Source organism: Talpa europaea, assembly GCF_964194135.1.
Source record: "Talpa europaea genome assembly, chromosome: 10".
NCBI lineage: Eukaryota > Metazoa > Chordata > Mammalia > Eulipotyphla > Talpidae > Talpa > Talpa europaea.
In genome coordinates, this window is record NC_140077.1 from 87,885,390 (window position 1) to 87,901,512 (window position 16,123).

The window sequence follows — 16,123 nt, forward strand, 5'->3', positions numbered from 1 at the left end:
TATTATAAATAGCATCTCAGCATTCTATTTTCTAATTGTAGCTGGTATATATAGAAAATTTCCAAAACTCTCTTCCAAGTCTAAAACTAAGTGTCTGCAGATTCTTCTGGGATTTCAATGTAGAATATGACCTCATCTGAAAGTAGTAAGAGTTTTTCTTCCAACAGTTACATCTGTTGTAACTGTTTTTGCTTTTTTGACTTTTTTTTTTTTGACTCATTGTATTTGGACAGAGCCTCTAGTCTCATGTTGAATGGAACTGGTGATAGTGGGAAGATATGTCAAGTTCCTAAATTCCTTATGTGTTTTACTCTTTGGGTAATGATTTCTTTAATATTTTTCTAAGAGCTTTTTTATTTTAGGTTGCAGAAATACTCTACTCCTGGTTTACTAAGGAATTTTTTTTAATATAAAGAAATTGGTGTTAAGCATTCTTGCGTGCTCCTTATACATTGAAGCAATTATATGATGTTTTCTGTCTAATTTGCTCATGTGGTGAATTACATTAATAGATTTTTCTAAAATTGAATCAATCTTGTATTCCTGGAATATACACAACTTAGTAATCATCTATTATTGTTTTCTACAATAAAAAATTCAATTTGCTAATTTTTCATAGATATTTTGCATACATGTTTAAGAATGATGGCTTGTCTGATTCCCTTGTCAAGACATCCCTATTTTTTATTTTTTTTTTATGCTGGTTATATGAGCCTCTAAAATTAGTTGGGAGAAGTAGTTCCCTCCTCTATTCTTTAGAAGATTTGGTGTATGGAGTTGTCTGTTGCTTAAAAATTTGAATCTTTATTTTATAAAACCACTTCTGCTTTCTGTCTTCTTGACTCAGTTATTATAATTTATATTGTTCAGGAAATCCATCCATTTTATTTAGATTTTTAAGTATATTGGCATAAGCTTTTCACTATATTTTACTTTTCAAAAAATCTTTGCTGTGTCATTAGCTATGTCTTCTTTTTATTTCTATTATTGTTTATTTGAGTCTCTCCCTGTTTTTCCAGCTCAATCTTGGGAATTCTTATGTCTTTTCAAAGAATTAGTTTTTGTCTATGCTTTTCCTTTCTGATATCATTGTTTTCTATTTCAATAATTACTGTTCTTACCTTTGTTATTTCCTTCTTTACTTTACCACAGTTTATTATGCTGACCTTTGCCTAACCTCTCAAGTTAGATACTCAGCTAGTAAAGTTCCGAACTTCCTTCTATTCTAGTACAAATATTTAAGACTTTACACTTTTCTTTAATTACTGCTTTAGCTAAATTCCATAAATTTTGAAATGTAGAATTTTCATAATCATTTTGTTTCAAATGCTACCTAATTTTCACTAAGAATGTTGTGAATTTTATACAATTGTTATTTTATTACAAGTTTATAGAGTTTTAAAAATATACATTTTATTTTAGAATGTTTTTCAGTTTACAGAAAAGTTGAAAAGATCATGAAAACCTATGAACCATTATCAATATGATGTCATTTGCCAACATACTTTTTCATATTTCCTTAGTTTTAAATCTACATTTTCCTGCCCCATGATTTCACATTATATTGAATTGTTATAGTTCCTTAGGCTTCCTATGTTTTCATGATTTGTCAGACTTTCCTTGTTTTGATCACTTTGACAATTTTAAAGAGTATGATTCCAGTGTTTTGTAGAATGTTTGTCAATTTGAATTTGTCTGATGTTTTCACATGGTTTAACTGGGGTTCTGAGTTTTTGACAGATGATAAAGTAACATATTCAACACATCACATCAAAGGTGCATGCTAGTGACATAACTTATTTAGAGTGTTTACCTTAATCACTTGCTTAAAATAGTATTTGCCAGATTTCTACATGTGAAGTTACTCTTTTGCCCTATTCCACACTGTGCTATTAAAAGCACTGACCAGGGTTATTTATAGGGTTATGTGCCATCTTACAGTGGGGGTAATAGTGCATAAATTATTTGGTATTTTTCAACATAAGAGATTTATCTCTTTTCCTCAGTTTATGTATTTAATAATTTATTTGTATTAGTATTAACTTGTGGTTATTTATTTTAAACTTGGGCTATAACCTAATACTGTGTTATTATATTGTTCAAATTGTTTCAGCTTTATATTTTTGTGTATTTTTAAAGGTTAAGATGTTTTTAAGTTGAAAAGCTATGGTTTACTATTTGTTCACTATTATTTCTATCTTAATTGTATTGTGAAGAGAAAGTGTATGACACTCATTCTTTGGAATTTATTATATGTACTTGATATTTTATTAAATGTAAAATTTTGTAAATAATCCAAAAACTGGAAAATAACTTACTTCACACTACTATGAGGGTAAAATTTGCAATTTATCTCTATATATCTGCCACTTTTTATTTGTATATTTTGCACCTGCATACTAGGAAATTGCCAGATTATATTTATTTTATTTCCCTGGTGAGTGAAAGCTAAAATAAAAGCTAAAACAACTGTTTAATAATATTTTTCATTAAAAACTTATCTTTCTAACATAATAAATTTACATAAGATTTCTTCTAATTAGAAAAAACTTATCTTTTTCCCATTAATTTACTTGAATCCTTTCTGCATTCTATTTTAGTGGTGTCCATTGTAAATATCAGGTATCTGGATTAAAAAGATACATATTTTATTGTAATTCCTTCTTGATTTTTATTTTTTTTAATTCAGGTAACATTGACTTATAACATTATACAGGTCTCTGGCACCCGCTTTTATAATTTGATGTCTGCGATACTTCACTGTGATCTTCACCAAAATCTAGTTTCCATCCACCAGACAACCAATTTGCTTCCCCCAGCTACCCAACCCTTCCTTTTCCCTTCAGCTCACCATTATTTTGTTCCTATAATCTAAGAGTTTGCTTTTCTTTTGTTTCTGCATTTTGCTTCTTTATCTTTCACATATGAGTGCAGTGATATGATATTTGTCTTTCTCCACCTGACTTCCTTCACTAAGCATGATCCCCTCTAGGTACATTCACATTGGCACAAATGGTAAAATTTCAGAAACAAAAAGCTAAACTGACTTTTACAATCTTTGTCTTTGAATAGAAAAACATAATTTGCATTTATTATGATAATTGTATATACACAGATGTAGTTCTGTCTCACCCTAATGTTCTAGTTTTTCTGTTTCTTTTTTATCCTTTTCTTACTTATTTTGGAAAGGCTTGTTTTTCTTTATTCTTATTTTTTTAGAGGTAAACATTCTGACTTTTTTACTGCTTGCTTTCACAATTTAATATATATAGATAACTTATTAACATCAATAAATAATTGATATTTTTATCTTATTTCAGAGCAGCATAAAGAAATCTTAGCCTGGACTGCCTTCTTCTTAGTTCATGAAGATATTCATTGTGTTTTTAAACCCCTGAGGTTAGACTCAAATATGCATTTTTGCTATTTTTAATGTACAATGTGTTTTGCATTTTAAGATTTTTTTTTTGGTGAGTATCGTTTTAATTGATATCTATTCCCATTTTGATAGAAGTCTAGCTATAGATTTTTAATTTCCCAGAGAACTCCTTAAAATATCAACAGGTTTGCATTTCACAGTTCTGTCACATACTTGTGATGCATCTGTGTTCAATCTCTGTCTTTAACAGGGGCCTCATGGTCTCACGTTGTGTTTAAAATGGCAGCTTTGCAGTAGGGACTAGCTGACCTTTTCTGGAGTCAGATTTTATTTGTTTGATTTAAGGTCAGAATTGTTTTTTCTGTTGTTTAACGTGAAAGTAATATTTTTTCTTAAACATTGAAACTCTTCTACCAAGTACTTCTTCACCTGAAAGAATGGATTTTTAACAATCTTTATTCTTATAATGCAATGAAACTATCTGCCTGATTAAATGCCAATTCCATTTGAAGTTCATGTTTTGTGGTGGAAAACAATTACCACCCTATATAATGGCATGGAACATCTGAACATTATCTGCAGCAGCACATCTGGTATCTACAAGAGCATGGCAAACTCAGTATGTACCTGCAACAGCGATTATATATAAGAATGGAGCACGTGCAAGCTGATGGAGAGCTATCTCTGGTATGAGACTCTACTTGTGAAATGTGGTACTGATTACCAGGCTCTCAATTATTAGTGAGTGTACCAAAGGGTCTTATGACTTAGCTGCACAAGATAAGGTTTATTCTTGGCTGAATATGATATGTCAACAAACCCATTCTAAGTATAATGACCTCAAAACCCAGATCTTTAGCCAAATGCTTCCCGTGATTTGAAGACTCATAAAGTCCTACTTTTAACATCTTCAAGTTAAATATGACCCCAAGCAGAAGTGACAGAGCTTGTATCTCTACAGGGTCAAGGGCAAAGGAAGGATGTGCAGAATTGCTACCCTGGGGCATGATGGTATCCACTGTACCCTTGTCTCTGTCCAGGGGAGGCTGCCTACCTGCTTTAAGGATGGGAGCCTATGCTGTGGATCCAAGCCAAGACCCACTCACACATAGAAATTCACCTTCTGCTGCTTTTAAGAGGCGTGGTGTGTACTCAAGCCATAAATCTCAGCGATGCTGAGACAGTCTTTGTTGGGAAGCCCTATTATTGGTTTCTATGGTGCTCTGCTCATACCTTAAAACCTTTGGATTATTCTGGCAGGTGTGTAGGTTGTTCAACAGTAATTAGGAAGAAGGATGAGAGAAATAGAAACCACTGTTCTCCTTTTCCCTTCACTAAATTTCTGTAAGTTACCTTTGTGCCCAAAACAATGAAGCCAGGGTACTTTCCAATTGACTTAAAATTGTGCATTGTTACTAAGACTTCTGGAAAAATCCTTTTCCTTACATCTCTGCCAGCAGTAGGTGTTGTGGTCTTTTTTAAGTGTTGCCAACCTGGTGGATACAAAGCAATAGCACATTCCTACTTTAATTTATAGTTACTTGACTTCTGTAGAATTTGAATGTATTTGTATGTGTTTAATGGTCACTTAAATATGGTTTTTAATGTGTTGCCTATACAGTTCTTATGCCAATTTTTTTGGCAATTTATAAAAGCAATTTGGATAGCATAATAATTATTCTTTTGTCTACCTCCTGCACTATATTTTCCCACAGTAATCATTTGTTGACAATGTTTATATATTTCCACATAACTTTTTTTATTTAACTTAAAATTTTACTTTAAAACTTAAAATTTTTAAGTTTTAATTAAAAATTTGTTTTGATATTTAAAAAAACATGTATAGATTTTAAATTTCTAGTTTTAACTGAGATTTGTCTTACCCTTGGATTTCCTTGGAATAGCCAAGATTCTCAAATGTGCAATCACACTTCTAAGAATCTATCCCATAAAAATAAAAACACCAGATATATTGATATTTGCAGAAAGATATTATTTTAGAATCCTTTATCATGGAAAAATAAAATAAAATGTCCTTCAACCAATGGATGTCTGAATGCCATAGCGTTTATACTCCATTAAAAGAATAAAGAGAGCTGTAAGAGTTGCCTTGAAGATATTTGAAATATTTTTGAGAGAGAAAAGCAAGTTGGAACAAATTATACAAAATATAAAACCATACTTATAAAACAATAACAAAAAATCTATATATGAATATGTATAATGTATACATATTTATCTCTCTATATATAGTTTTGCATGAATATATATAAGGTTCCCTCCTGAACTGTTTCTGTGAGATGGGGAACAGTATTAGGGAGGTAAGGAAAGAGAAGGATAGTGGAGGAGAGGCACAACAACAAATTAGGGAAGATTACAGATAATCCATGAGACCAAAAATACCTGTCTTAAAACAACAAGCCACAGTCCATCTTCACTTTAAAGTCTTACAGCACTTTAGGATTCACCTTTCATTTATTTTCATACTTATCCTTGTATCATAGATGAGAGCTAACTAGATTATGTGATTGAGATGAGTTCAGTGGAACTGAAAGAACTTGGGTTAATTTGACTATAAAACTACCTCTGGCAGCCCAGAATGATTCCGTGTTTCCTAGAAGCTGCAAGTCCTTCCAAACTCTAAGAGTTCCTTCTCAAGGTCTAGCCCAGAGTGTCCTCACTGCACTCTACTGACATTTTGTCCTGGATAATTGACTCTTTGTTGTAGGGATGCCCTGTCCCCAGGGGGATCCTTTCTCTGACTTTCTAGCCCCAACTAAGTGTCCTCACTGCACTCTACTGACATTTTGTCCTGGATAATTGACTCTTTGTTGTAGGGATGCCCTGTCCCCAGGGGGATCCTTTCTCTGACTTTCTAGCCCCAACTAACCAGATGCCAGTGGGACCTTACCCAGTGCTGACAACCAGAAATGTCCCCAGACTTACCAGATGTCCCCAAGGAAAGCAAATTCTCCCAGTTTTGGACAACTAATCTAATTGGAATGATTATTATATCCTTTTCCTGAAGTTTGTTTTTCTGGAAACATGAGGACACTTCTCAATGATTCCTTTGAAAATTGACCTCTTTGAGTAATTTCAGTGCCCTTTATTTGATTAACTGTGTGTCACCTTATCATCAGGGTGTGAGAGAGATAGGATCTTGTTGTTTTCCTCTCAGAATTACACAAACAAGTTATAATGACTCATTCATTGTGGACCCAAGAAACCTCAGCCTTCAGGTGCTCCGGGAATATTCATTATAAATCATAATTATCTGGATTGTTTGCAGACGCTATATAGGGCTGGGGAACAATGACTTTGAATTTTTTTTAAATAAAGGAAGTTCCTTTCTACTTATTTGCCTCATTCCTACAGGAGCCCCACATACACAGGAACTGCTTTATTCTTTATCACACTCTTTATCTTAGAATTCCAGGCTTTTACAAAAGTGATAATCCAAGTCGAAGAATTATGTCAGGGATGTCAAAACTGCTCTGACTTTGATAGTTTTGCTCTAAGGAACCACTCTGGCTTTGGATAATTCAATTCAGAGAATTCTGAAATCTTGTCGAGTCCTTCATTATAACCTAAAAGAAATTTCTCCCTAAATATCATATATAGCTAAAGAATTTCAAGTCAGGGATGCTGTTGGTTTTGTCTTAAGGATTCCTTTTAAGCAGTTTCCTCAGATCACCAAGAAGCAGTGGGTTGTGAGGTTTTGTCATGTGGACTGAACTGTTGTTTGTTCACCTGTTTGTAGTAAATGTAATCTCTTATCTGCTTTCATTGTAACTTCTAGTGAGGTTGGAAGGAAGCAATGCATCCCATCACCACCAGCAATTTGGTAACTACTGAGATTTACTTTACATATTCTGATTACTGCCTAAAACAAAATGGTTCAGGCCTGTTCAAACATTTCTATCTTCACAACAATCTCAAAAACATTTACTTACTCTTCTATTAATTAAATAAAAAATTTTCTGAATAGTATGTGTAAGTACTGTGCTGAGATGCAAGGATAAATACAAATGCTCCATGCCTTCATGTAGTTTAAGCTCTATTGCAGTAAAGAGGCATTAATAAAGACTTCATAAACAAGTGCTAAACTTTCTGAAGGAGATGCACATGATACTATTTGAGATCTGCTTTACTCAGGAGAACAGGGAACATGTTCTTGAGAAAATGGTGCTCACATTGAGACATGAAAGACCCTTAGGAGCTAATCTGGTAATAAAGAGAGAGAATAGCATTTGAGAAAAAAGGGATACAGCTTGTGTAGTCTCTGTGATGAGAAATAGAGGAAGAGATGGTAAATGTGAGAAAGATAGAGTGGTAGGCAGAGGGCAGGCCTTTTAGTTCAAAACAAACTTTGCTAACTCTTACAAGCAACAAGACTAGGAATAGTTTTAATCAAAGACTTCATACAATCAGTGTTGCTTAAGCAGGAGGTTGATAAATTATGTTTTGATATTATTTTTACCGTGAATTTAAGGAGTGGATGTGAGGGAGAATATTGAAGATACTGGAGGTAATTTAGGAATGTATTGAACTGGTCTAAGCAATAGAAGGTACTGGTTTCATTCAAGTGGCTATAGTTGTATGGGTGGAGATGGAGAAACACGTATGAAATTCAGAACTATTAATTGAATAATATCAATTGGAATTTGTGGTATATATTGGTGGTTAGGTGGGAATGAGAAGTAGAAGAACAAGAGAGACTAAGAAGATGATCCTGAAAAAACTGGATTCATGGGATAAATATTATCTGATCTGGATTTTAGATGAGTCTCACATAATTTAACTAACTTTACCCAAGTTCACAAAAATAGTTCATGAATAGTGCAAGTTGAATCCAGGTGGGTACAATAGCAAAGTCAGCAGTTTATTCATGACTAAAACAGTTCTTATGATATTTGTCAGATATCAAACTTGACCCAGGAAATGAGACACTTATAAAAGTGTTTTCTGGGTAGAAATTGAAGATCTGGTTCTTTTATTTTAGTGAAATGTAAAATGTATTTCCTACCATCAACCTTTTCTTGTATCTTTGCTTCACTCACATTTTATTAAGCATGTGATTTACCCATGACTTTAATAAGCCAATTAAAATGATTCTGAAAGGAGGCTGTGGTATCAGCTGCATTGTTTTCTAATTTTTCTAAAGCCTTATGTAGAGAAATACAGAATAAACAGAAAGATCAAAATCACATGAACACTATCTAAAACCAAAACTACATATAAGCTATACTCAAAATGTTGAAACAACCAAAGGATGTATATACAGTGGACATCTATAAGACCTGCTTGGTTTTCGTGTTTGAGGAGCCTGTAATACCAGAGCACAGAAGAAATTAGAAACAGCTGCTACAGAGCTGTGGAACGTGTCATAGGCCAGGTTTTAAGTTAGCAGCTGGAACTGGTAAATATTTTTCTCAATGTAACAATGAATAGGGAGTATAAGTAACAACAAGGGAGTTGGAATAGAAAATCCCCAATAAATTCTCAAAACTGACCTACAAAAGGTCCATTACAGATAGATGCACACATTATAAAGAAACTTCTGGGGATGGTATAAAAATTGATAAGGAGATAAAGTAATTGAAGGTCCAGATAAAAGTGGGGAAACTGAAGAGCCAGGAAAGCTCAGAGAGCAAGCAAATATATTTTTGAACATTATAGGAGGACAGTAGAGAAGAGAATGCTGTGAAGCGAAAATAACTTTCCTGAACCAAATGTCTATCTAAAAAAGGAGGAAAACTAATTTCACATAAAAATGAGCACAGAAAAAATGTGAGCTTATTACAAGAAAAAAAGTTATTACAAGAAAAAAAGTTATTACAAGAAAAAAAGATACTAAGTAAAAATGAAAATCTACTAGAAACATATGCACTAAAATAGAATAAGCTATAAACTTCTATCTCAAGTAGAAGAAAGGTAAACATAAATCAAAATTTAGGAAACACAAATCATATTTAGAAAAACTAAAAATTTAATGACTGAACTCAGGAAACCTTTAAAATTAGAAGATAAAATATTTGCAGAAATGAGAATTAAATGAAACACAAGAGCTAATAAATTCAATGGATAATGCTTTAAGGAGGAGATAGTGAAAAAGAACAAGAAAGGCAAAAAAATATCCAATATAGGTATAATAGGAGGAGTTAGTAATACTAGAAACCAAAGTAAGAGAATAAAACAAATGCTAAAATTATAATTTAAGAAAAAGTTCTGAAATAAAGACTAGCTTGACATTATGAAAAGCATGCTACATCCCTGAAGACACTAAACCAGAATGGTCAACATCAAGAAATTTTCTAGAAAAATTACTGACCTTAATTTTTTTTTGTCTAACAAATGACTGGCTTCTAGGAAGTTGTTATTTGACAGATGTCATTTGTAATTAGTTCTTCAGTAATTTACTTGACTGAGAAATCTACTGTGCCTAAGTTCACACCTAATTTCTGCGGCACCCACATCTCAGAGCACTGGTCAACTCAGGGATTAAAGGCACAGTTTCATCTTCTAACCTTGAGACAACTCAAATTCACATCTCCTACAGGACTGGGTAAAACTGTTTTAGTGACTGCACTATAGTGTAACTTCTCCCTTTACCCAATCTTGCTTTCTTCCCTTTCCCCAACTGGGAAACATTCTCTAATAAACTTCCTTCATGTTGATTGTGATATCAGTGTAAGCTTCCTTCCTAATTTGAAATAGGCACGTAGGCAAATAGAACACGCACTTTATAAAGGAAGCAAAGTAGTTTGTCAACAGATTATTTGACAGCATTTCTTTATGAGAGAAGAAAGTAGAGTAACATGTTCAAAATACTGAAAAGAAGGAAATGTGATCAAAAGTGTAAGGGACACAGAGAAATTACTGTCAATCTCAGTGAACACAGGAAATATTATTCCTTATAGACCCTTCATAAAGAACTTACTAAACAATGAGCTCAGACAATAGAAAGACTTAGAGACACAGAAGTGCTGGACAAGGCAATTGAATGTACAGTTACTTGTAATACTGAGACTAAATAAAGGTTGAGAGAAAGAGGAGTATAGCACACTGACCATATTTAGAAGATAATGCAGATAGAGTACAACTATTAAAAAGGTGAGTAAGAATGCATAGTGATACCAAAACACCAATTTTAACTGTTGTTAGCAAGTATTTGGTGGAGTAGTCTTACTACGATTATTCTGGCCGTTGAATTTGTGTGATTTGATATATAACTGAGCAGTTATTCAATCCTCTATGTCACCTATATCTTTAGAAACCAGGTTTTCCGAGGCAACATTGGAGTTGTCAAACCCTGGCTCATATACCTACCACTTCTATTTTTGTAAATGGCATTTTATTGGACTAGAGCCACACCTATCACTTTACACATTGCCAATAGCTGTTTTTGTCACAACATCAGAATTGAAGCCACGTGACCTGCAAGATAAAATATTTACTAACTGTTTTTTTGTTTTTGAAAGTTGTGACTCTTAGAGAAGATGAAAGGAGTTGCAGATATAACATAGAAGCTATTAGGTGAAAAAAAAAAAAAACATAGTTCTGATTTTGAGTTAGAAGTATTATTCAGTATGAATTCCTGGTGTGTGTGCATGTGAATTTATTTCCTGACTCAGTTAATAAAGAAGCTTAGAAGCAATGCCCAAAGAAGTGGCAATACATTATTTATCATATTGTAATCCCCAAATACATTTTCCTTCTATAAGAATCCATAGTTTTTAGGAGATGGGAAATTTATAAAATCATTGTGCTAGATGATTAGACTACTATAAAAGGATTCAGAAGTCAACCTGAAAAAGTTCCCACTGTCCAAAGATCTACCACGTTGTGCTTCAAAAAAGATAATGATAACTGGGCCTAACTGGTGGTGCAGGGGTTAAAGTCTCAGCACTTTCAAGCTATCACCAGCCACTGCGGCATGAGTCCCATCCCCGGACAGAGAGCTAATTCATGTATGGCGCAGCAGACTTCTCCTGTCTCACCCATTGCTTCCGCTCAATTGATCCACCTGTTCTGCTCCCCACTCTGTCTCTGGTGAATCCTCTCACCTCCTGCACCCCTGGCCTGTACCCCAGATCTTGTATGCATAAATAAATTTTAAAAATCTTAAAAAAAGATAATGAGGGCCTCCCTGGTGGCGCAGCGGTTGAGCGCTGGGTTGCGAAGCTGCCCGTGGCCTCTGCGGTGCCGGTTCGATCCCCGGCTGCTCCCGGCCACCGGAGGAGGGTCCCACATGGCGTGCAGACCTCTCCTGCCGCCCGCTGCTCCCCTCAGCAGTGTACTTCATTCTTTCTGCCTGCTCTGCTCCCCGCTCTGGCTCTGGTGAATTCTCTCACCCTCCTGCGCTTATGACTGTACCCAGTGCATGTATAAACAAAACAAACAAACAAACAAACAAATAAATAAATAATGCCTCTATAAAAAAATTATAAAAAAAGATAATGATAACAGTGGCTTATACCCTGTTACAGAGATTTAAACCCATGAGTTTATATAGATATTAAAACATAAAACTAGGGCCTCCTTGGTGGTGCAGGTGGTTGAGCTCAGCGCTGTGAAGTTGTCCACAGTCTCTGCAGTGCCTGTCGATCCCTGCTGGCCTCGGAGCAACCCACATGGTAAGCACACCTCTCCTGTCTTGCCCGCTGCTCCCCTCAGCAGTGTATTTCATCAGTCTGCCTTTTCTGTTCCCACTCTGTCTCTGGTGAATCCTCTTACCCTCCCACATATCTGGCCTGTACCCCAGTTCTTGTATAAATAAAAAACACATAAAACTAATATCTCATATCTCATCTCAAAATATTATAGGGAACCAATGTATTGCCTGAAAACTTGTAATTAAAGGATCAGAAACAGCATCTACTCTGTCTTTTCAGGACAGATTATTCCAGTAGGTAATCAAATAATAAGTGAGGGAAATTTTCTCTCATAAGAGCTTCTCATGTAATATATGGTAAATTTAGAATGCCCCAAATATTAAGGGATCTATCTACTCAACAAGCATAATGGTGTCTAGCATTATGAGAGAGACAACAGTACATTAAATGTCTCCATTTTAAGACCTACCACCACCTGTTATCCTGTCAAATGAATAGAAACTGAATCTGATCAGGATTTACCTGAAAAGATGTTGTTTGTAGCAAATACCAAAGAAAGAGGAATATTTTAAACTGAGCCTTGCATTGGCAATCAGCAAAATCCAGACCACAGGAGAAATACCCAGGGCAAATGCCCTTTAATCAACATCAATAAGTTGTATCCAGCATAGATAATTTGTAAATAAAAGTGAAGTATGAAGAGAAAACCTGGCTGGGGCTTGAAAGTCTAAAAGGCATGTCAATTTTCTTTAAATGGCAAGCCCGAACTATAGTTTCTAAAGATGCTCACATGGAAGGTAAAACCATGGAGAAGGTCTAGAAAGCATTTGCAATAAAAGTACAGCTCATGGTTAAATGTGTGTGGGGGAGCAGGTGTGAACTGGGGGACATGAGAAGCAGCACTTTGGATTTCTTGACCCGGGTGATGGTAACAAGGGTATTTATCTTATGATTCACCAAGTACATCGTTTGCTCAGTAAGGTTTTCTGTGTCCATATTTTATTTTACAATATAAAGACCAAACAAAAGGAAATGTAATATATTTGGACAGGCCCAATTTATTCTAAAAACTAAAATAAGTTATTAGAAATATATACCTTTGTACTTGCACAAATAAAATATTAAACATATAGTCTCTGCTTCCCAAATATGCAGAAGAGCTACTTTCACTGAGAATTAAGGTAGAAAATTAATTGGAAGACATGATTTATAGTTTTACCCAACTATACTAAGTAATATAATAGTATGTCTGAAATGTATCTGATTGATGTATATTACATTGTGATAAAATCTTTGCACCTCGAATGGTTTACTGGACCCAGATAATCACCATCAATGTAAACTATATCAAAGAGCTCCCTTACCACATAGACTGAGAAGGGAGAAAGGTCATGGTTGATGCAAGGTGCAAAGACTTTGAATGAGAAATGTGACTTGATTCCCTGGGTTATGTCAGCAGAAGTTGCTCAGAGCAAAGAACATAAGGATGGTGGATATTTAAGAGCTGCCTTAGATGCTCAGAAGTTGTTTGGTTCATTATTCTGATGTTTCCACAGCTGTCTACTTATAGAAATAACCACAGGAAATATGTCATCCTTCTTAAAAACAAGCAAGGGACACTAAAGCTCCATTATTGGCCCAAAGCAGGAAACAGAACAAAGCCTAACATTATGTAGTTCTGCTGAAAGGAACCTGACTTAGGAAAGAGTGGTGGGTTTTTCTTAGAAATGCCCATCTAAACTGTTCCCAGGCCAGTGATGATTAAAAGACATGCTACTGTAATGACCCACAAGTCATGACAAATTGCAAAGGCTCTCAATAGGAGAAGGAAGCCTGTGCATCAAGATGTGATCCTTTTCTGATTCACCAGGAAATATTAACCACTGATGACAAAGTAACATAAAACAAAAATGATTGTGACATGACATTTTTGGGTGCCTGCCAGCACTGTTACTGCCCATAGAGAAGCAGAGACCAGGCAGAGTTGCCCGTAAGAACAATTATATTCCACTAAACCACCTTTCTGACCTAAGGGAAAGCATCAAACTGCAAAAGGAGAGTTTTCTTCTCTAGTGGGAAATGAAGAAGTTTAGGTTAATAGTCCCCTTGTTATGTTCATTAGCTGGGCCATTAGTCAAAATCAGCAGGTCACCTTTCCGAGGAAATTAAGTCATGTATATTCTAGGAGGTATATGGGACTCCAGCGATGTTGCTTTTAGAGAAAATTTGCACACAATCCATGTGTCAAGTATAAAATATGACTAGATAGTAATTGACAATATACTGTGAAGCCTCAACTTTAACCTGAAACTAGATACCTAGAGTTATCTAGTAGTTTTCTTTGGGGAGATTTAAAAATAATTTATTCAAAAGACATGAATTTATCTTTTTTGATAGCTGAACAGTATCCCATTATGTATATATGCCATAGCATAGCAGAGACTTGGCAATGAAATCAAATGAAACCATTAACATATCCAAGTATTAAAATGCTTAATAGAATGCTAGAAATCCCCAAACTCCAATTTATACATGAAACGCTCCCATTATAACCTTCCTAGACAGACATTAATGTTCAGTGATTAAATTTCCTTCAACCTAATGTCCATGAACATTCAAGACTAAAAGAACTAAAGTGCAACTATCATTTATCAACCATATTCAAATCCAGGTAGAAATTAAAGTTTATGAATTAGATCTTCTTGAGACCTAGAATCCAGAGAAGAAATCAAATGTGAGTCAACATTCCAAGGAAGTTAAAATTCCCTAGATCTTCTTACTTGTCTTAGTCTTGGTTGGAAGGGTTCCTACTCCCTAGGTAGAAGGAAGTTGCTGTGACTGGCACAGCCTGAGCTGTATCACAGTGGAGGGACTGCATACAGTTAGGTCTGAGACAGATATTAACACAACTCTGCACATATGATCTGTCTGACTTTTTTAAGAAACTCACGGGTGAATAGAACACATCCAGGTGTTAAGATGCAAATACCACAGAGGGACAAACCTCAGATGCAAAGCAAAAGGATCGAGGTCAAATATTTTGATCTATCCTCTTGCCTTTGGCGTGCTGCTTCAAGGAAACCCACCTCACGACAGTTTTCAAGTAGCACTCATAACTGGAGAGTTCAGCACAGGAGATTTATTGAAATTTAAGGTTACCTTAAGAGAAAAAGTAAAGTATGACTCCAAATGAAACATATTTTTATTTTCACAGAAAACATTTGCAAGACCTTTGAATTACTTTTTTTTCTCTTGTCTATGTTGTCATTCTTCGTGTCTTAAAAAGCAGAATGATATAACCATAGTTTCTTAAATGAAGCTGATCACATAAAAGGCATCTTTTGTCTACTGAAAATCAGTTATATGTGATTCCATATCTATTAGTTTTTCATTGATTTCAAATAATTTAAGTGCCAAAGATGTAATTGTGAAAGAAGTTTTATATAAGATAATAAATGAAGCAGGAGGGTGGAGAATATTCCAGAAATGAAGATGAGGGTGGAGCTTGGGAAGTCTTATAAGAAGAGCTGTGGCTTCATTGCCTTTGTTAGAATGTGGACTGATATGGCAGGGTCAGTGATTTAAATCATACAGCAGCACACTTAGACATGCCCTAATCCCATTGCAGAATGTCTGTATTTTAAGGCAGTGAAGAAAAAAAGTGAAGCTAAGTCTGCAGAAAATATACACAGAGAGCAGGAAAGCTGCAGATGCCATGAGAAGTAGAAATATTGGTGACAGATGTTTTTGGCGGTCCCTCACTCCAGACAGCATCTTCATCATCTCTCTGACACTGCCTCTTCCCGCAAGCATGTGACATGCGCCATAATGGCTTTTACAAGTGGGCTTAACAAGGGATGCTGTGAAATTGGAGCATCCCTTTCTCTTAGTACCTTACAGCAGCCTTGTAAATAACTTTCCCTAATCCAGCCACCCAGCAGGACACAACTCTATTCAACAAGAAATCTTAGAAGATATCAAAGATTCTCAAAAGAAAAACCCAGAGAACTGTACATTAGACACATTAGGGCTGGGTTTTTAGATATTTTATATTCTATATAATACATAACTAATAGTCTGATTTATATATTACAAAATCATTATATACAATATATTATATATTTGTGTT